Genomic DNA, 23,724 nt, shown 5'->3' with positions numbered 1-23,724 from the left:
CTTCTATTAAGAATTCTAATAATTCCAGTACTTATTAGCTGCTGAATACTACAGAGGAAATTATTTTCTTTTTGGAACACAGTACATTCTGCTGACATCATGACCACAGTGCTCTCTGCTGACACCTCGGTCCATTTTAGGAACTGTCCAGAGCAGCATATGTTTGCTATGAGGATTTTGTCCTGCTCTGGACAGTTCCTAAAATGGACAGAGGTGTCAGCAGAGAGCACTGTGGTTGTGACAGAAAAGAAATGCAAAAAGAAAAGAATACAGGCGCCAATAAGTACTGGAAGAATAGAAGTAATTTACAAATCTATTTAACTTTCTGGCATCAGCTGATTTAAAAAAAATAAAAAAATAGAGTTTTCCAGTGACTGTCTCTCTGCTGTCTCAAACATCATCTCCTCCCTGTATCCGAAACAAAATCTTTCTAAAACTGTACTTTTTATAGTATCTATCAACTAATCTACGTAAACCTGACAATTTCATCTTGGTGTGTGATACTACCATAACTCCTGGGAAGCAAGCTTACTGTTTTGGAGTAATGCTAGACTCTGGTCTATATTTCACTCCCTATATTTAGTCCCATTCATGTTCTTTTTATCTGCAACTCAAAAACATCTCCAAAATCAGCTAAAACTCTTGTCGTTTCCATTTATGTTTGCCTTTACTTTTGTAACTCTTTACTAAGAGGCCTTTCTTTGTCTGAATTCCCCTTTTCCAGTCTATCCTTAATACCACAGTCAGACTAATGTCCCGTTACACTGCTGCCTCCTCCTTGTGTCAGTCTGCAGAATACAGTACAAAATCTAACTCACAAAGCTCTCCACAGTGCTGAATATCCTGACATCTCCCACATTGTCTCTACCTAAAATGTTAAAAAAGCTATCTGATCTGCTAATGATCCAAAACTAACATCTCCTATTATTGGAACCTCTCACTCCTGTCTCCATTTCTCTGACTGCATCATTTCTCTGGAATACAATACCATGACCCTCTGGCTTACACCAAACATACGCAGTTTTAAAAGTACCCTAAAGACACATCTCTTCCTTACTGGTCTCCCCTACTATCATTATGCTCTCCTTTTGAAACATCTGGGTCTTGGAGACATCAAAAGTGCCTTATTCAGCATTCTTCCCATATTCTCTATGCACTTTAGACATTCAAAGATTATTTGGTGACTGGCTCAATTGCATTTATGTAACCTACCCTCTTATAAAACATGTATGGAAAATTGCATCAATGGAGAAATTTCTGCCTCATAGTCCGTAAGCTCCCGCGAGCAGGGCCCTCACTCCTCTTGTTTGAATCGTTTGTGTGTAATATTGTAATGACTAATACTTTTCTATATTTGTACCTTTAACATTGTAAAGTGCTGCTGAATCTGTTGCCACTATATAAATACTGACACTAGTAATATTATTATTATTATTTTTTATCAGATAATTTTTATTGAAGCTTTCAAACACAAAAATAAAGTAACAAACATACAAACAACCCACCACCCAACCATCCCTTCCCCACCCCGTCAACACCCTCCCCAAAACATACAATCCGTCTCAACCCCACAAACCTAAATTACCAGGCTGTTGAAGAACAGAGGAACAGTTAAGCAAAGCATACGAATAAGGAAGAAAAGTGGGTGTGTAGGTCATGGCCTCCCAGAAGTAGGCCACAGTGGAACAGGAAAAACATATAAGCACGCCAGGCACCACGGTAGAAGTCATCCATTAAAGAGACCGAACAGAGAACGCTCACATAGACTCATCTTACCCCATACACATCATCCCTGCCCTCACAATATCAGGGAATACAGAGAACAAAATCTATGTCCCATCCCCAGTAGGGTCAAATTTCCACACCTTGGAACCCCAGATACCATCAAACTTCCATTCTACCTTTCGTTTATATAGATCCCCTTTTCGAGTCTAACTATAAACTTAACCCAAGCAACCAAATCGGCCACTTCTGGAGGAGTAGGCCTAATCCAGTATAGCACAATCAGTTTCCTTGCCTGATACAGAACATGTAATACACCAATCTCTACCAAAGAGGGCTCCTGTCCACAACCAATAAGACCCAGCAGGCATACCTTAGGAAGCCGAGATAATGTCACCCCATACACCATTCAGACAAGATTAAGCACTTCCCTCCAATAAGAATCTAAAAGGGGGCAATCTCAGATCATATACACTAGATGTGCCTGCAACCCACCACACCGTGGACATGCCGAATCAGACCTTACATCAGTCCTGTGAAAGAACACTGGAGTTTTATACACTCTATGCAGGAGAAAGAGCTGGGACGACCTATTAGACTCTGACATATGGAGGGATCGCCAGCACAGAGGACCACTCCTCATCAGGATAACTCCAGCATCCCTCTCATATTTGCAACAAACAGTTAAGAAGAATTTTTCATGGTGCAAGCTCAACAATTCTCCATACAGCCACGAGATGATCCCAGCTGACTCCCGTTTTGTGACCACCAAATCCAAAACCTTATTAGAATTAATTACCAAAGAGAGGGACCTACACTGCGTCTCATAGACATGGCGGACCAGTAAATACTGCACCTATAAAAGATAGAATGCGGCAAGGCAAACTCCTCCTGTAAGTCCCCAAAGGACCTGACTACACCTTGAACTATTGCAGATTCAGTCTTCCCAGCCTGGTGCAGGTGTTAAATTTTGTTTCTGGTGTCCCTCGACAGCTCTTTGGTCTTGGCCACAGTGGAGTTTGGAGTGTGACTGTTTGAGGTTGTGGACAGGTGTCTTTTTTACTGTTAACAAGTTCAAACAGGTGCCATTAATACAGGTAACAAGTGAAGGACAGAGGAGACTCTTATGAAGAAGTTACAGGTCTGTGAGAGCCAGAAATCTTGCTTGTTTTTAGGTAACCAAATACTTATTTTCCACCATAATTTGCAAATAAATTCTTTTAAAAAAATCTGACAATATGATTTTATGGATTTTTTTTTCTCATTATGTCTCTCATAGTTGAGGTCTACCTATGATGAAAATTACAGGCCTCTCTCATCTTTTTAAGTGGGAGAACTTGCACAATTGGTGGCTGACTAAATACTTTTTTGCCCCGCTGTATATACCTCTGTAAAGTTGGTAAAAAAATTATCAATGACTGGTTTTAGTCTGAACAAATGGTCATATGTGGATTCCATATGTGGACCCCACATGCAACACGAGAATCCAAACCCCAAGCTGCATCGACAAGGTTTAGTATTTAACCCCTTAACAACCACGGACGTAAATATACGTCCGGTTGCGGCAGTACTTAGCGCACCAGGATGTACATTTACGTCCTGTGTATGACCGCGAGCATCGGAGCGGTGCTCACGTCATATACGGCAGGTTCCGGCTCCTAGCAGCAGCCGGGGACCCACCGGTAATGGCCAACATCCCGATACCATGGATGTCCGCCATTAACCCCTCAGATGCCGTGATCAGTACAGATCACGACATCTGGGGCAGTGCGCATGTTAAAATACGCGATTGGATCGCCCGCAGCGCTGCCGTGGAGATCCGATCATCAGTAATGGCCAACGAAGGTCCCCTCACCTGTCTCTGTTAGTTTCCTGGTGTGTCCTGCTCTGGTCTGAGATCGAGCAGACCAGAGCAGAAGATCACCAATACTACTGATCAGTGCTATGTCCTGTGCATAGCACTGAACAGTATTAGCAATCAAATGATTGCTATAAAGAGTCCCCTATGGGGACATAAAAAGTGTTAATAAAAAAAAAGTGAAAAATCCCCTCCCCCAATAAAAATGAAAATTGTCAGTTTTTCCCATTTTACCCCCAAAAAGCTTATTTTTTTTTTTTTTTTTTTCATAAACATATTTGTTATCGCCACTTGTGGAAATGTCCGAACTATCAAAATATAATGTTAAAGGGTACCTCTCATCAAAAAAACTTTTGATATATTATAGATTAATGTATGCAGAATAACTTTACAATTGCATGTTATTAAAAAATATGCTTCTTTCTATTTAATTTATACTTTGAAGAAATGACCACTAGGGGTCTCCCTACGAGTCCTGGCAGCAAGCATTTCAGACTCATGCTGGAGTCCTAAACACTACGAGCTGCCAGTCTGCTTTGTTCACAAAGGAGAACACTCAGAGCTGCCAGCCTGCTTTGTTCACAGCCTGTTTGGCTGTGAACAAAGCAGGCTGGCAGCTCTGAGTGTTTAGGACTCCAGCATGAGTCAGAAATGCTTGCTGACAGAACTGATCTGGAAAAATACAGTAGAAAGAAGCATATTTTTCATTAACATGCTATTGGAAAGTTATTCAACATTCATTAATCTAAAATATATCAAAAGTTTATTTGATGAGAGGTACCCTTTAATGATCCCGTACGGTAAACAGCGTAAATGTAAAAAAAAAAAAAAAATCCTAAAATGTTTTTATTCCAAATTTTTTTTTTAACAAAAATTATCTTAAAGTTTTGTATATGCAAATGTAGTATCAATAAAAAGTACAGATGACTGTGCAAAAAAAATTAGCCCTCATACCACCCTGTATATGGAAAAATGAAAAAGTTATAGGTGGTCAAAATAGGGCACTTTTAGATTACAGATTTTGTACAAAAATGTTTTGATTTTTTGTTAAGCGGTACAAAAATATAAAAGTATCTAGCCATGGGTATCATTTTAATTGTATTGACCCACAGAATAAAGTACACATGTCACTTTTACCGTAAAGAGTACAGTGTGAAAACGAAACCCTCCAAAAATATGCAAAATTGTGGATTTCATTAAACTTTTTTGGGTTCGCCGTACATTTTATGGTAAAATGAGAGGTTTCATACAAATGACAATTGTTCACGCAAAAAAAAGCCTTATATGGGTCTTTAGATGGAAATATAAAAGAGTTATGGATTTTAGAAGGCGAGGAGGAAATAAAATTGGCCTGGTTCTTTAAGGTTAAAATGGGCTTGGTCCTTAAGGGGTTAAAGATGTGTCATTCAGGGCCAAAAAAATGTTGGGTCACATGTATTCATATTTACAAAATTGATATTCATTTACAAAATTGTCACAGAAAACTGGATTCCTGGGTGTGCCACAAACTCAGAAATTTGTGGCTAATAATAACTGGAGTTCTGAAAGAGTCCCTTGTATGGGGGCTACCTCTGAGATTTTCCTGGGATGCTGCCTTCTTGGGCACTCATCATCCAAGGATGATGAGTAGGGGAGATGGAAGAAAATATGATGAGTAGGGGAGTATTGGAGATGGAAAATGGAATACAGGAGGAATGTGGGATCATCTTCTTCTGCCTCACTGGCCACATTGGTATTAGAGGCAATCATAGCAAATGCCTTATTGGCCATTCCATTTTTTTTATTCGTAGTGTGTATGCCTGAAGTGTCTTTTACATATGTTTTTGCTTTTTATTTTATTTCACAAGTGTGTAGTGCAGTGTAATGTATGTGCAGTTTGTTTGTATTTATTTAGGGAAAATCTTCAAAAATGTAAAACTAAAAATGTACAAAACAAAAAAATAAAATACATTTACTAAATAAAAATGTCCAAAAAAACAAACAAAAGCAAAGAGAAAACCTGCGCCCCCCAAAAAATTGTTCTGCTGTCCAGTAATATACTACACTGATCAGCATTCAGCAGTAGCAGTACATGCACAAAGAAAATGTAGAAAGTGAAAAAAAAAAGGGCATTCCCAAAAAGTTAATAGCATCTGAACAGCATGTTAATGATTAGCACCTGGGGAAGCAACAGCACACAGGCAGGGGAAAGGTTAGAGGTAATCAACTAGGGAGGTGGGATTATGGGATTTTGTACTAAAAATAAAAAATGTAACCCAAAGTGTAACCCAAAAAAAGCCAGTGATACCTTAATAATCAGCAGTCAGGATCCCAGGGATCCCAGAGATCCCAGAGATCATTTGACCACACAGCAAAGGAGAGATGCTGGTGGCACAGACAGGGATCCTCACTAACTCAAACAAAAAAAAAAATCATTATTAGTGGTAGGCACTAGAAGTCAGGCTGTAAACACACAAATGTCTGCCCATGCAGTACTCCACACACAGTGACCGCTGCAGTGGCACAGATAGAAAGGCCTGTGTCTGATGGACATTGCTGGCTTCTCCCCCAGTTTGTCTCTGAGTTTTGCTTAGTATGAGTGCAAGGACACACTGTACACCCACTTATACAGCGCGCCATAAGGGTGGATGTTTCAAATATTGTTTTACCCTGGACTTAGGCCTATGGGGTTTGTTAATTTTTCACACTGCTCTCAGCCTATCACCAGCTCAGGCGGGACATTGCTGTAGTTGCTGATAGGCTGAGCACAGTGTAATGATCCGTGCACATGAAAGAAGGAATAAGACCAGACGGGAGGACCGAACAGCTGTAGCGGCTCTACAGGGGAACAGAGGAAGGTGAGTTGAAGTTTTTATTTTTTTTATTTTTTTTTAAGCCCGAGCACAACGGTCTGAAGATACTTTTCACACTAGACTACTCCTTTAAGTACTGCCTTCCCATATTTTAAATCTTAAACTTTTTTTTTTAAAGTCACTTCTTCCCCTACTGTGCTGACCATATTTTCAAACTCAGAACATCTTTCTATTATCTTTCTTCATCCTGCGCATTAGTAATATCTACACTAATAGTTCCCAACTTTATTTATAGCTTACATAATGGCCCTCATTTACTTAAAAAATCGGGTTGTAAGTCTATCTTGCTTTCTTACCCGACTGCTTTTTTCCCCTGGTATTTATTATTATGTTGCATCCTGTTTGTCGCACGTGGGTTTTGTTGGTTTTGGTTTCCAACTCCTCTGAGCTGTCGGGAAAAAATCCACAACAATTCAACAAATTCGGGTTGGAAACCTTTATAAATACGTGGGAAAGCTCAGAAATGTCGGGTTATGCCCCTTTTTCGGGTTTGGGAGAATGCACATCGGGTCCGTCTGGAAAAAATAACATTTATTGTGAATATCCATTTTGCTTACAAATAGAGAGCTTCAAAGTTAGAAAAATGCAAAATTTTCAAAATTTCCATAAAATTTTGGGATTTTTCACCAAAAAAGGATGCAAGTAACACCGAAAATTTACCACCAAAATAAAGTAGAATATGTCACGAAAAAACAATCTCAGAATCAGAATATTCGGTAAAAGCGTTTTCACGTTATTAATTCGTAAAGTGACCGTGGTCAGAATTGCGAAAAAGGGCTCAGTCCTTAAGGTGAAAAAGGGCTCAGTCCTTAAGGTGAAAAAGTGCTGCATTCTTAAGGGGTTAAAGGAGTAGTCCGGTGCGCACTTTTCTTATTTTTGGGCTGCAAAAAAAAAGAAAACAAACTTTCTCTTGCCTGCCTACGCGCCCCCGGAGCTCCGGTACATGTGTTCGGTCGCCGGGCTGTTTGCTTCTTACTTCCTGTTAGCCCGGCACATCACATGGAGCTTCAGCCTATCACCGGATGCAGCGATGTCCCGCCTCGGCCGGTGATAGGCTGAAGCTCCGCGTGACGTGCCCGGCTAACAGGAAGTAAGAAGCAAACAGCCTGGTGACCGGACACCTTTACCGGAGCTCCGGGGACGCGTAGGCAAGCAAGAGAACGTTTGTTTTCTTTTTTTTTGCAGCCCGGACCGAATAAAATAAGAAAAGTGTGCGCTGGACTACTCCTTTAAGATCTTACAATTTCTAGCCCCCATACCTTCACACCACCGGGCCGGCACACCTTTTTCCCATGACCCATATATCTCTCATTACTACATGACAATGCCCCATCCACTTCCAGCTGTGGGATGCTACGCTGTGTCCATCCACCCACGTACTACTATATGGCTACCTTAAAACTATGCTATTATAACGTGAAATGCTTCAACTCCCCCAATAAGCAGAACCGTATTATTTCATTACTTAAGAAATACCACGTATCTATACTCTTTTTACAAGAGACACATTTTAAAGTTCATCCTCTGCCTCATGTAGAGTATCGATTGCTATAGACAAAGACGTTCCTTTTGCCTTCCTGGAAAAGTTTGCCTCCAGGGATCGTAGAGCTCTTTTCCTCAAAGGTAAACTTGGCAATACTACTTACACTTATGCAAACCTCTATGCACCTAATCAAGGTCAAATTCCATGGCTCATAACTATATTGAATAACCTGAAATCGTTCGCTAAGTGACCTATTGTAATCGGTAGTGACTTTATTATCGCCCTGGACCCCTTACGGGACTCCTCCAGGCACGCACTTAGCCACTATTGTTGCTCGCAAATTTTCGCAATTTGAATTTTATTCGCGAATATTGCATATTCGCGAATTCGTGAATATTGCGAATATAGCACTACATATTCGTAATTACGAATATTCATATTTTTTCACATATGCGAAAATATATGCGCATATTCGCGAATATTGAGTCCTCCCTTATTTAATGGTACAGGGACCTGTGACTAGTGCATTAACTGTGAATTTTTGCCCATTTAAGCCTATAGGCCCAGTGTGGTCTATGGGGATCTCATGGCATGTCAAACAGTAAGCTAAGCGGGACCGTCTCGGCAGCACAATGGATGGCAGACCACCACGGGTTCAAGTCCCGGGGTGGGACAGAGCTCTACAGTGTTGTGGTTTAACTTTACTTTCCTGGAAAAGCTGCTGAGTTGCCCATAGCAACCAGATTGCTTCCTCCATTTTTCAGAGGCCTTTTCAAAAATGAAGGAAGCAATCTGATTGATGCTATGGGCAACTGCACAACTCTTCCTCTACACTGGTTTTGATGAATCTCCCCCATAGAGAGAGATTAATCAAAACCTGTCCAGAGGAAAAGTTTCTAAGTTGCCCATAGCAACCAATCAGATCACTTCTTTCATTTTTCACAAGGCCTCTGCAAAATGAAAGAAGCGATCTGATTGGTTGCTATGGGCAACTCAGCAGCTTTTCCTGGAAATTTCAGAGTTGCACATAGCAACCTGATTGCTTCCTTCATTTTTCAGAGGCCTTTTCAAAAATGAAAGAAGCAATCTGGTTGCTATGGGCAACTGCACAACTCTTCCTTTACACTGGTTTTGATGAATCTCCCCCATAGAGGGAGATTTATCAAAACCTGTCCAGAGGAAAAGTTTCTGAGTTGCCCATAGCAACCAATCAGATCGCTTCCTTCATTTTGCAGAGGCCTTGTGAAAAATGAAAGAAGCGATCTGATTTGTTGCTATGGGCAACTTTTCCAGGAAAGTAAAGTTAAACCACAGCACTGTAGATCTCTGTCCCACCCCGGGACTTGAGACTATGGTGGTCTCCCATCCACTGTACTACTGAGATGGTCTTGCTTAGCTTACTCTTTTATATGCCATGGGATCCCCATAGACCACAAAGGGCCTATTGATTTTAAAGGACAAAAAATCACAGAGTTAATGCACTAGTCACAGTTCCCTATACCATTAAAGAAGGGAAGGCTCAATATTCGCGAATATGCGGAAAACCAGTGTAGAGGAAGAGTTGTGCAGTTGCCCATAGCAACCAATCAGATTGCTTACTTCGTTTTTGAAAAGGCCTCTAAAAATGAAAGAAGCGATCTGATTGGTTGCTATGGGCAACTCAGAAACTTTTCCTCTGGACAGGTTTTGATAAATCTCCCTCTATGGGGGAGATTCATCAAAACCAGTGTAGAGGAAGGGTTGTGCAGTTGCCCATAGCAACCAACCAGATTGCTTCCTTCACTTCTGAAAAATGAAGGAAGCAATCTGGTTGCTATGGGCAACTCAGAAACTTTTCCAGGAAAAGTTTCTGAGTTGCTCATAGCAACCAATCAGATCGCTTCTTTCATTTTGCAGAGGCCTTGTGAAAAATGAAAGAAGAAATCTGGTTGGTTGCTATGGGCAACTCAGCAGCGTTTCCAGGAAGGTAAAGTTAAACTACAACACTGTAAAACTCTGTCCCACCCCGGGACTTGAAACCGTGGTGGTCTCCCATCCACTGTGCTGCTAAGACGGTCCTGCTTAGCTTACTGCATTAAATGCTGTGAAATCCCCATAGACCACAATGGGCCAATAGGAATACATGTCCATATATTCGTGAAATATCGCAAATTCGAATATGGCCTATGCCGCTCATCCCTATTAGCCACCTCAGATGCAAGTTACAAGAGCTTGCCCTGGTGAACTCCTGGAGATTGCTCCACCCCTCAGAGTCTGACTATACTTCCTTCTACACTCCTCATAGATCGCATCAGAGGCTGGACTACATTTTTATCCATGCAAGCCTTCTCCCTTGTCTGCGCTCAGATAACATAGGTACAACCACACTGTCGGATCACACATCCATTGACTCAACTGCCGTTTTCCCCACCCTCCCCAGAAGAGAAATGACATGGAGCTTAAATGAGACTCTTCTTGACTCGGCTGCACATGTGTCAGAGTTGACTTCTTTACACCAGGAATATTTTGAAATAAACACAACTCCGGACCTGTCACTTCCTTGTGTGTGGGAGGCCCATAAGGCGTATATTAGAGGTCTTCTTATCTCCTTGGGCATCAGAGTGAAAAGGGAGCAATCAAGGGAACTTGAGCTATTCCTTACCCAGATCTCCGCCCTGGAAAGGCAACATAAACAGTCCACTCTGGAAAGGCAACATAAACAGTCTGCTGCACAAGAAGTACATGAGACTTTGAATTCCCTCAGAGATAGCTTAAAAGATTTACTTAATGCTAGGAGTGCCAGGTCTTTACAATTTCTTAAGCAAAAAAACGATGTCCACAGAGACAAGGTGGGTAAACTAATGACTGCAATGCTGCGCAAACAAAGGGAAAGGTCGTTTATACACCCGATCACTACTTCTGATGGCAACTCTCATTCCTCCACCAAGGATATTGCCAGAGCCTTTACAGACTATTACTCCTCTCTATACAATTTACCATCAACATACACACCCCCACAAGATAATTCCTGTCAAATATCTACCTTCTTAGACAATATTTGTCTCCCAACCCTCACTCCAGATGATGCAACTTGCTTGCTCCAACCAATTAGATTACAGGAGGTGAGGGATGTTGTCTCCTCTTTCCCCCCTGGGAAAAACCCTTACCCTGACAGACTCACAATCCTTTATTGTAGGAAATTTATAGATGCTCTGGCCTTATAGACGTGTGTAATGCACTACTGCAAGGATAGCTCTTCCCTAAACCATCAGGGCAAAGACCCAACCTTGTGCACTAGCTGGAGATCCATATCCCTCCTCAACTTGGATGTGAAGGTCTGGGCAAAGCCTATAGCTGCCAGACAGTAAGATTTTGCCCACATTGCTGAACCCAGACCAGACCGGCTTTGTAAAGAGGGGAGACATAATACCCTTAGGTCGTACATGCCATCCACCATGCCCACGATTCTCATACCCCAATGCTCCTTCTTGGCACAGATGCTGAGAAGACATTTGATAGAGTGGCATGGGATTTAATAGAGCATACCCTCCTTAAAGGGGTATTCCAGGCAAAACCTTTTGACTTTATATATATATATATATATATATATATATATATATATATATATACATCAACTGGCTCGGGAGAGTTAAACAGATTTGTAAATTACTTCTATTAAAAATCTTAATCCTTCCAATAGTTATTAGCTTCTGAAGTTTTCTGTCTAACTGCTCAATGATGATGTCACGTCATGTGCTGTGCATCATGGGAGAATATCCCCATAGGAACTGCACAGCTCCCGGGACGTGAGTCATCAGAGAGCAGTTAGACAAAAAACAACAACTCAACTTCAGAAGCTAATAACTATTGGAAGGATTAAAAATTTTTAATAGAAGTAATTTACAAACCTGTTTAACTTTCCAGAGCCAGTTGATATATAAAAAAAAGTTTTGGCCTGGAATACCCCTTTAAATTTAATTTTCCTCCGCAATTCATAGGTGCAATTTTCTCCTTGTATACCACACCCTACGCCCGTGTCAAAATTAATGGCACACTCTCACCCCCCTTTTTAATAAAGAATGGGACTAGACAGGGCTGCCCACTGTCAACGTCTTTGTTCATCCTGACCGTAGAGATGCTTCTCCAGGGCTTCAGGCAGGATCCAGAAATCTCGGGTCTAAAAATTGGCTCGCATTTACATTTACTGTCGGCTTTAGCAGACGATGTTCTGCTGTTACTCACGGATCCTCGCAGGTCCGTACCAGGGGTACTTCAGCTCCTGTTAGCTTTTGGGGAAGCCTCAACTTTTAAGGTGAATTACTTTGTCTGAAATCCTTCATATCTCCTTACCTGCTCATGTAGTGACGGAGATTAAGTCCCTTGCCCCGTTTCAGTGGCCTTCTGTTTCCATGAAATATCTCAGAATCAGACTTCCAAGTACACTATCCATGCTGTTTGAATGTAATTTCACACCTCTTCTACGAAAGCTGACTGATACACTGCGATCCTATGATTTGCCATTCTTGTCATGGATGGGACACAAGAATGTTTTGCAAAGATATGTCCTTCCCATATTACTTTACTCTTTGTCCACACTCCCTATCCACCTCCCTAAATCCTATCTCCCGAAGATCAGGCATCTCTTCTCTGATTTTCTCTGGAGAAAAGGGAAACCACGTCTGGCCCACTTTATCTTGACCCGCAAAAAAAATCATGGTGGCCTTGGTTTATCTGATATAGAATGTTATTATAGAGAGACCCACCTGAAGCGCTGGTAGAACTAGCCACTGGCAGGGGTCTGCCTCAGGACCATGATCTGGAAATTAGACAGCTGGGTGACAATAATCTCTTCTTACTCTGGCTTCCACAGAAAAGGTAGGACTCCTCCCTTCGAAATCCACTACTCAATGGTACCTTATTAGTAAAAATGTGGTATTACTAAACCCGACTCTAACCCGAAGGGAGTACCCCCTATTGTTCCAGCCTCACTAATTCCTCAAGCACTGTATACACTAGGAGACCACACTAACCCGTTTTGGTCCTGGGTTTCCTCTACTACCCTAGCAGATTTTCTCCCAGATCGCACTTCACCCAGTGCTGAGGAACTCCAGTCTCTGATGCAACCTCACCCCTCCGCTCCCCTTCATGCCCACACTGCAAGACGGACGTGTCTATCATTTTTTAAACAGTTTTCTATTGCCAAGTCCCTTTCGTGGTTAGATGAGCTCTATGTCCATGGTACTCGTGGAAAGTTGAAATTATCGTTATTTTATAACCATCTTGTTCAGAATGGTAACACTTCACACCCCTTATATCTACACTCATGGGAACGAGAATTGGGGATTAGCTTGACAGACGACCTGCGCCGTTTTGTGCTCCGGTGTTCCTATGGCTTTTCTCGCTGTATTAAACTACAGGAAAATCACTTCAAAATGCTCACTAGGTGGTATAAAACCCCAGAAGCCCTATTTAGGTTTGGATTATCCTGCAACAAGATGTGCTGGAGGTGTAGTGGTGCAGTGGGTATTTTTGAGCACATATGGTGGTTGTGTCCTATAATTCATCCTTTCTGGCAGAAGCTGAGGACACAATTAATTTAGTTTATAATTGCTCTATTTCCCTCAACATGGCCTCCATAGCTTTGGCTTTCCCTACCTCCTCGTACAGATCATGCATTACATCATTACCTACACACATGCTAGTGGCTTCTAAGACACTAGTACCGCTGTTGTGGCGACAGACTGCCGCACCCTACAAGACCCAGTAGATAGAAAAGATTAATCAGACATGTCGTATGGGGGAAATAACTAGTTGGCCTTCTCACACACATGACAAGTTTGAAACTGTATGGAAGCCTTGGCTTTCCTATAAACCCCTGACCTCCGTTCAACCCAATAGTATCTGAGACAACAGTCATTTTGTATGCTGATAAAAATAAATATTTGAGTGAAAATCACAGAAGAATTGTGAGAAAACCATCAGACACAGGTACAGACACTATGTTATGAACTACACTAACTTTAAAGCCCCTGTAGCATGGTCAAATAAAAAAAATTCCTGGAATACTGCTTTAAATAGATTATGTTTTTTTATTACTTTTATTTAACGGATCTATCAAGGGTGCATTATCTGAGAAGCCTTGATGACCAATCTTAACCATGTGAATAATTTATAATATCAAACTATTACTAAGAGCTTCATCAATACAAGACATTATTTTAATGAATTTCTGAAAGAGTGGGAAGAAAACACTGATCAGAACCGTTTCTGTCTCTTCAATAATGACATATAACAGTATATAGCTCCCATTGTGTCTTTGCTTACTAATTATTAATATTAATATTCTCTGGATCAGTATGCCTACTGTAAAGCCCCAATGGGTGTGGAACTGCTATACAACTTATCAGGTGGGAGCGGAATCTTAGTGTTCCCCTGTTTTTTTTCTCATTTTTCTGCTCCAGGATATGAAAGCTGGACTTAGCTGCAGGAAAACACCAGGTGGCTACCACAAGAGTGGTCCCAGTTAAGTGGCAGCTGGCCAAGCAGGCCAGAACACCCTGGTGCCAAGCACTAGGGATGCAGGTAGGGCCAGCTGATGCTGGATAGAATAAGAGCAGCAGCAGAGTCTGTAGTGGCAATACTGACTAAGAGTTTGAGCAGAGCTGGTGCTGTTGAACAGCAGTGCTGTATAGCATCAGTGCAGCTAGATGAATATAGCTGCTAGAAAGCAGAGGCGTGGTCAGGGATCCGAGTCTTTTCCAGGAAAGGCAAGCAGGTACAGAGGGTTGAGTCTAGAGACGGCATCAGGAAACAGGAATAGTCTGGAACATGGGAATAGAGTAGATACAAAAAGCAGCAGAACCTTCACTATGGTAACCCACAATGTTGCTTAGGCAAGGAAAGTAGGGTTGAGTGCCCTTAAATAGGTGATGCCAGTCGAGGATTGGAGAGAGAGCAGAATCAGGGGTGTGCATGGACCCTTAAAGAGAAAAACCTTGTGCGACATCTACTGGATGCACCACACACTGTCCCCGCCTGAGACAATGCAGAGGTAACAGTCTGGCGCCTGCAGCAGGGAGGAGCCGTGTGTGCAGTTTAGCTGAGGTAGGCAGCAGAATTCCATAAACACGCTGGCGACTGCCAAACGCAAGTGTTACACTTACTGCTCAAAAATGAGAGGAACAACATACATAAAGCTCTCTTTAACCCATTCTTTTTAGTACGTGCTTGATTGAATTTGATTCTAAATGGGCTTCTTGAAAGAATATAAGTGTAGGAATATAATTTTTGATAGATTTAAGAATAGCTATGTTTTACCCAATTCTCTTACATTCCAAGTTATAACTTTAATCTTGATCCTTACTCTGGACTTAGGTATCCATCAACCATATTGCTCAACCGTTTTTTGAAAATGCAGCAACAAAAATGATTTACAGATACCACAGTTGTGTGTTGTAGTCCTTATACCTTTCATCCCTCAACCCAAACCAAGTCTATGTCTAAACTTAAAGAGCAAACTCTAAAGGGGTTGTCTGGGCAAAATGTTCCTTTTAAAAACTGGTCAGGGAGGGGTTAAGATGAAAAAAAGAAAAACTTTATATGTCTAGCTCCAGCACAGCTAAGGGTATAACAGAGCTCTGCTACCTGCAATCTGGAGATTCTAGGTTTGAGGATGGGATGTCACACACCCACTCTTCCAATCAGTAGCCAGCTCTGAGTGGAACCTGTCCTGTGAAACTACTGAATGGTCTTGCACAACGTGCTGCAGCTTAGTTTCCCAGAGAGTATTTTTGTTATGAGAGACCATGTTGAACTTACAGTAACTAGTATTAAAGAGTGTGAGAGTGATAACACCATATTCAAGACACCTGCTTCCCGTTCACACCTGAGACCTTGTAGCGGTCCAACTTTAACCAGCCTAGCGGTATTCCCGAGCGTGACTCGGGGTTAATTTTCGCTGCTAGTCACGCTCGGGGTAGAATTACAGAGTTGCTGTGCGGGCTGCACAGTATATCGCAAAAGCAATGGAATCTCGATTTTTGCTTTTTGCGATATAGCGATGCAGCCCCCGGGAAAATATGTGATTATCTGCTCGGGTCGGCTCCCGTGGCGGGGGCCGGCCAGAGCAGGTAAAGACATATACTAAAAGTCAGTGTTTCTCAACCAGGGGGCCTCCAGATGTTGCAAAACTACAACTCTCAGCATGCCCGGACAGCCTAAGGCTGTCCGGGCATGCTGGGAGCAGTAGTTTCACAACAGCTGAAGGCCCCCTGGTAGAAAAACACTGAACTAAGTGTAAAAGTAAAAAGGAGGAAAATAAAAAAAAACTTTTTGCTCACCTAACCCCGATCCCTGAAGATGCCGTTCCCCTCCGTGCGCTCTGGTCCCTGCTCTCTTCACTATTCATCTTACAGGACCTTTCACTTTTCAGCCAATCACAGGCCGCAGTGGTGTAAAGCCTGTGATTGGCTGAAGGGGAAAGGGCTTGTTCTGCAGCAAATACACTAGGTTTGAAATCTGCCCGGAAACCCAGTGTATGCTGCGGCAGGACAAGGTGAGAAGGGGGGGGGGGGGGGGGGATGTGACACAGGGGAGAATGTAACAAGGGGGGCGGATGTGACAAGGGGGGGGAATGTGATATAGGGGGGAATGTGAAAGAGGGGGGAATGTGACAAGGGGGGATGTGACAGGGGGGAGGGGAATGTGACATGAAGGGGGGATGTGACAAGGGGGGAGGAATGTGACAGGGGGGAGTGGAATGTAACATGGAGGGGGGAGAATGTAACAAGGGGGGGAATGTGACAGGGGGGGATGAATGTGACAGGGGGGGGAGAATGTAACAAGGGGGGGAATGTGACAGGGGGGATGAATGTGACAGGGGGGGGAAGAATGTGACAGAGGGGGAAGAATGTGACAGGGGGGATGAATGGGACAGGGGGGGTGAATGTGACAGGGGGGGGAGAATGTGACAAGGAGGGGGGAGAATGTGACAAGGGGGGGGAATGTGACAAGGGGGTGGGGGAATGTGACAAGGAGGGGGAGAATGTGATATGGGGGGGGGTAATGTGACAAGGGAGGGGGAATGTGACGGGGGGAGATGTGGAATTTCAATGCAAAAAATTGTACCGCTTTTGGTACAAATTTCCAGACAGAATCATACCGCCAGGGAGGTTAATATTTTCAATAAGATGAGTACTCACTTTTGTTGTCAAGATTAAGACATTAGTGGCTGTGTGTTGAGTTATTTTAAGGGGACAGCAAAATTAAATGATGTTATATAAAATAATATAAAATTCCAAAGCATGTCTCTATCAACTCCACTACATACATACTAATACTTACAAGGATATTTCTACATAACCATATGTCCTTTCCATCTGAGAAAGTCAAGTAGGCAGACAAGTCAAACTGGCTCCTTTTTTAGCTATGTATTTACACTTATAGAGGCAAAATTCTAAACACCGTATCAGTCTATAAGCTTAATTTACAGCAATTGATTTAGGAGCTCATAAGTGTCCCCAATATATGTTTTCACAATTCATTCACACAGACCCAGCCTAAAAAACATTATGCAAATTACAAGTAGAAAAGTTTATTAACAGTGATATACTGTAAGATACCTGACTGAGAAAAAGTAGAAGTGCTACTGGTGATGGAAGTAGATGAAGAGTTCAACCTGTCTATGTAAAAATAGTTGAGTTGTATGAGTTATTTTGTCCAACCCCTGTACATTTCAAATACCGTTTTGAATAACAATGCTTGTCCAATGGAATAAGTACAATGCAATAAAAATGCAAGTACTGTATTATTTTCAGTGGAGGTTCAGAACATTGTCAGCATTTAACATGTTTTGGCTCAGCTGCTGTAAATACCAGACAAACAATTAGGGAATATTAAGCACATTCTATCTTTCCGTGAGGCTCATTATTTCTTTCTCTCACCTAACAACCTACACTGTGTTGGAGTTTCTATTAAGTAATTTAAAAGGCCAGTAATTAGGCACTCCGTGTTTTAGAGAGTAATTAACAACAGCTGAAGTAGGTACTTTTTTAATACCCCAGGTAAATGCAGGTCATGTGCTTAATTTTTACAGTAATTTTCTAGCCAAGATATATAATCTAATTAGTAGAACATCACCATGCTATCATTTTTCTCATCTTATCGATGTTTAGTTATTTTAAGTGTTGTGTTTTCCACACTTTTGCATAATAATTACTCATATTAGAAGAAATGAACTATATGTTATCTTCAGTTTATAGGAAAAGCTTATAGAATTGGCCAGTTGTGCAATACATGATACACTTGGCTTTTATGTGAACATTGTTGCTTTTTTATGTATATGTACATACATTTTTTTTTTATAGGAAAAATAGAATAGGTAAATAGAACATATATATATATATATATATATATATATATATATATATATATATATAAATAAATATATATATATACATATCTTTTTTTTTTTTTCAGTACAGCCGTAAGATTAAAAATAAGGAAATGTGAAAATGTACTGTGCATTTTTGATGTATGCATGCAGATACATACATCCTGAGAAGCAATGTGGAGTGATGCCTTCTTTGAGTAGACCACCAAGCAGATGTAGGAATTCCTATAGGCAGTGCAATGCTTCCTGGGAAAAGGTAAGCCAAACAGTTGTGCTCCAAAAGAAAATAAGCCAGCGATCAAGCAGCACTCTTGTAATCTAAGGTATTACCCCTACACCTTTATTTCCTTCAGCCACTCTTAGGATTATGTTTAGTTGGGGCAGCAATTGTCCAGTTACTCAGTGAAGAGTGCAGCTCTGGAAAAGGCAGTACTTTTTGACAGATGTATTGCCCGCTTCAATAGCTTGAGGCAGGGCTTTGTGAGTAGGAAGTAGTGGCTTACTGGTAACAATCACAAATACAGTAAGATGATTCGCAAATATATACATACACAAGTAATTACAAATGCCCTGGAAGACAGAGATATGAGGATGGGATATTAGGAAAGGATATGCAATAACAAGAAACGTAGTACAAGGATTTATGGTCCTACGTAGACCACCAGGTTCCATAAAACTTAACTTTTACTTATCTATCTATCTATCTATCTATATATATATATATATATATATATATATATATATATACACACATATATATATATATATATATATATATATATATATATATATATAAAACTCAACGCGTGTGTGTATGTATGTATGTGTGTGTGTTCCAGCATCACGGCCAAACGGCTAAAAATATTAACATTAAACTTAGCACACATGTTACTTATATGTCAACAACACACATAGGATAGGTGATTTAACCCTTACTCACCCCCATTTGCCAGGGGCGGGGTTTATGTTTAAAGTCCCATACAAATCAATGGGAAATATATGTTACTGCATAACTTCCAAACGCCCGGAGGTATTTTGATAATACTTGGTCACATGTTACTTATATGTCCACTTAATATATATGCTAGTTAATTTAACCCTTAACTACCCTCATTTGTGAGGGTCAGGGTTTTTGTTTAAAGTCCCATGCAAATCAATGGGAAATGTATGTTCCCACATAACTTCCGTACAGCTAGAGATATTTCAATACCTGGTACACATTTTACGGGTCGAGATGTGAGGACGAGATAGGAGGTCGGGATAGGAAGCCGGGTAGGAGGTCAAGATAGGAGGACGGGATAGGAGGACGGGATAGGAGGACGGGATAGGAGGTCGGGATAGGAGGTCGGGATAGGAGGTCGGGATAGGAGGTCAAGATAGGAGGTCAAGATAGGAGGTCGAGATATGAGGATGGGAAAGGAGGTCGGGATAGGAGGATGGGATACGAGGTCTGGATAGGAGGTCGAGATAGGAGGTCGAGATATGAGGATGAGAAAGGAGGATGGGATAGGAGGTCAAGATAGGAGGTCGAGATATGAGGACGGGACTAGAGGATTTCAAAGGAGGTGAGGATAGGAGGTCGAGATAGGATGTCGGGATTGGAGGTCGGGATAGGAGGATAGGATAGGAGGTCGAGATAGGAGGTCAGGATAGGAGGTCGGGATAGGAGGTCGGGATAGGAGGACGGGATAGGAGGACAGGATAGGAGGTCGGGATAGGAGGTCGGGATAGGAGATCGAGATAGGAGGTCGGGATAGGAGATCGGGATAGTAGGTCGGGATAGGAGGACGGGATAGGAGGACGGGATAGGAGGACGGTACAGGAGGTCGGGACAGGAGGTCGGAACAGGAGGCCGGGACAGGAGGGCGGGATAGGAGGTCGAGATAGGAGTACGGGATAGGAGGTCGAGATAGGAGGTTGGGATATGGGGTTTGGATATGACAACAATATATGAGGACTAGATATGAAGTCAAAAGCTTCTGCCTTTGTTTATTTTCCTCCCCAACAAGGATTAGGAAGGAAAAACCGGGCAATGCCGGGTACTCAGCTAGTTATAACTAAAACACAAAAATAACACTCGTGTTGTAGTGATGGGTGAATAAGATTGCGGTCTTGCCAATACTGGCACTCAAACCGGGTTCTGCGGGGCCCAGCCAACCCATTGGTGCCACCCAAATAAGGTCAGATTGTCTATGATATTTAAATCAAACAAAAAGTACCACCAATGCGTTTCTACCACCAGATTTCATGATGTCGTCATCAGGGAGGTACATAATGATACAGGTAAGACCTTTTGCCGCAACTATGGTACCATAACGTATGTGTATGACCATGAGGACCTGCTCAATTTTGTCTCTAAACCAAAAATGCACACACTATGAATAACACAGATTATATAATAATGATGTCCTGTGGGAGAAAAACACAGCCCCAAATGGTCACAACTTAGCCCCTTAAGGACATAGCATTTTTCAGTTTTTGCACTTTCTTTTTTCCTCCTTACTTTAAAAATCATAACCCTTTCAATTTTGCACCTAAAAATCTATTTGATGGCTTATTGTTTGTGCCACCAATTCTACTTTGTAATGACATAAGTCATTTTACCCAAAAATCTACGGTAAAATGGAAAAAAAAATCATTTTGTAAGTTTTGGGGGCTTCCGTTTCTACGCAGTAAATTTTTCGGTAAAAAAGACACCTTATCTTTATTTTGTAGGTCCATACAATTAAAATGATACGCTACTTATATAGGTTTGATTTTGCATTACTTCTTAAAAAAATCATAACTACATGCAGGAAATTGTATACATTTAAAAATTGTCCTCTTTTGACCCCTATAACTTTTTATTTTTCCATGTACGGGCCGGTATGAGGGCTCATTTTAGCGGCATGATATGAAGTTTTTATCAGTGCCATTTTTTTTTTTTGATCAGACTTTTTTATCGCTTTTTATTAATTTTTTTATGGTATAAAAAGTAACCAAAAATATGCTATTTTGGACATTGGAAATTTTTTGCGCCTATGCCATTGACCGTGCGGTTTTATTAATGATATATTTTTATAGTTCAGACATTTACACACACGGTGATATCACATATGTTTATTATTTTTATTTACACAGGTTTTTTTTATGAGAAAAGGGGGAGATTAAACTTTTATTAGGGAAGGGGTTAAATGATCTTTATTAACTTTTCCCCCCCTTTTTTTTGCAATGTTATAGCCCCCATAGGGGACCATAGCGTGTTGTACATTCATTCAATAAATTGATCAATGCCATTGTATTGCAATGCATTGATCAGTGTTATCAGCGGTTGATTGCTCAAGCCTGGATTTCAGACTTGTAGCAATTAATCGCCAATCGGATGAACAGGAGGCAGGTAAGGCACCCTCCTGATGTGTCCTAGCTGATCAGGACATCACATTTTTACCATGATGGTCCCAATCAGCCCGACTGAGATGTCGGGAAGCTTTCCCTTTCAACATGGCGATCAACTTTGATCGCCGCATCTAAAGAGTAAATGCCAGACATCTGCCTGAATGGCATTAGCCACGTGTCCTTGCTGCTGATAGCAGTCAGGACCGTGCGGGTATGATACGAGCTCAGCTCCTGAGCTTGCTTCATAACCCTACCATGTCGCAGCACCGCTTATAAATGGTGTTTTGCGGCAAGGTGTTAATATTCAGATGGCGGTCATATTCACATCCACGGTTCTGCAGATCGACAAGAAGATCGGGAGGTAAGACCTGCGTGAAGCAGGGAGACGGGGATCACCGGCTCTCTTGCAGGATGCAGCGAGATAGTGCGAAAGGATATGCAGTCCAGATATGAGGGTAAGATATGATGAAGGGATATCAGGTCAGAGATATGAGGATGGGATATGAGAAAAGGATATAAGGTTGGGATTTGAGGATGGGATACAAGGTCTGGATATATGGACAGGAAATAAGTAGATATATGAGAACAGAATAGAGGGATGGGATATGTGGATGGGATATCAGGTCGGGATATTAGGAAAACATATGATGTTAGGAAATAAGAACAAAATGTTAGGTCAGCATATGAGAACAGGAAATGAGGTCTGGTTATGAGATCGGATATGAGATTGGGAAATGAGGTCAGGATATCAGGACGAGAGTGTAATTGTTGCTTTTCTTCTCCCACAAGGTTTAGGTAGGAAGACCAGGCAACTCCAGGTACATGCTAATTATATAATAAAGGCAATAAACTCTCAGACTTCCCTTACCCAGAAGGAATTGTAGTGAAACAATACTGATGTTTTATCATTAACTTGCTAAATTAGGTAACCGTCCACAAATTGTAGAGGAACCTTGTAGGTTGCAGCAAAACTGTTTCAAATATTCGGGCTGTAGGATCACCAGAATCTCTGTGAGAACATTTTTGTTAGCTATAAAAAGACATTTATTGCTGATGATTGTCTTTAGTGTTTACCATGGCATGGTTAACTAAATAAATAGCTGAACTGAAATTCTGAGCTTTTAAAGGTAAAGGGAAAGTACTCAGCATTAAGTGGTGAAATGTAGAACTTAAATAAATGATTGCTATGACAAATGATCAAATCTGCCCTTTTTATTTAACTTTCTATCAGCTGAAGTTTTACAGTAATGGTAAAGCAAAAAGTTTCATATTCCAACTATTTTTCTTTTGCTGCATTGCTGTGTGATGTTCATTTCCTACAATATTAAATAGTTAGAAATATAAATAATCCTAAAATGAAGATAAAGTTTGTTTAAACGAACACTAACCGAAAAATGTTGTTAAAGGTTAATTTAAAAATTCACTGACAAAATAGAAGCTACAACTTAGTATTTCCTACATGTTGTTAAAACCTTGCTCTAATGCTAATCTACTAAATTACCAGTAGAGGCAAAATATACTCAATACGCAAATTGTCCGCAAAAAACATGCATATGCCCACTGGGGCAATCACACCATATTACAGCTGTTGATCTATTAGAGATAGATCAAACATGAATGAAAGAATAAAATAAAAGGTAGTAAAGTAAAAGGTAGTAAAGTAAAAAAAATCTGGATTTCAAAGTCGCAAATGCATCATTACTGTAAGGGTCACGGCAGCTGGTGGATCCTCTGGGCCTGTGTGGAGTCTAAGGTGCTGCTGGTTTTCAACAGAGCCCGCAGCAAAGCGGGATGGTCTTGCTGAGGCAGGCAGCACCCAGGTCGCTACCCCTGGCACGACTGGTCCACACAGGTTGCTGGGATGAAGTGTGGTACAGAGGATAAAGACAAGACTTGGTCAGGATAGCTGAAGGTCAGGGCAGACGGCACAGTAGCAGGGTCAGGTCACGGAACAAGGATCAGGTACACAGATAGACAGGATGACAGGAACACAGTAGCTTTCTCTAAGGCACTAGGGCAACAAAGATCCGGCCCAGGGCAGGGGGAGGTGCACACACAATGTCCC

Source organism: Hyla sarda, chromosome 5 (genome assembly GCF_029499605.1).
Source record: "Hyla sarda isolate aHylSar1 chromosome 5, aHylSar1.hap1, whole genome shotgun sequence".
Classification (NCBI taxonomy): Eukaryota; Metazoa; Chordata; class Amphibia; order Anura; family Hylidae; genus Hyla; species Hyla sarda.
The sequence above is the reverse complement of the archived record's forward strand: the minus strand, read 5'-3'. Positions refer to the sequence as shown.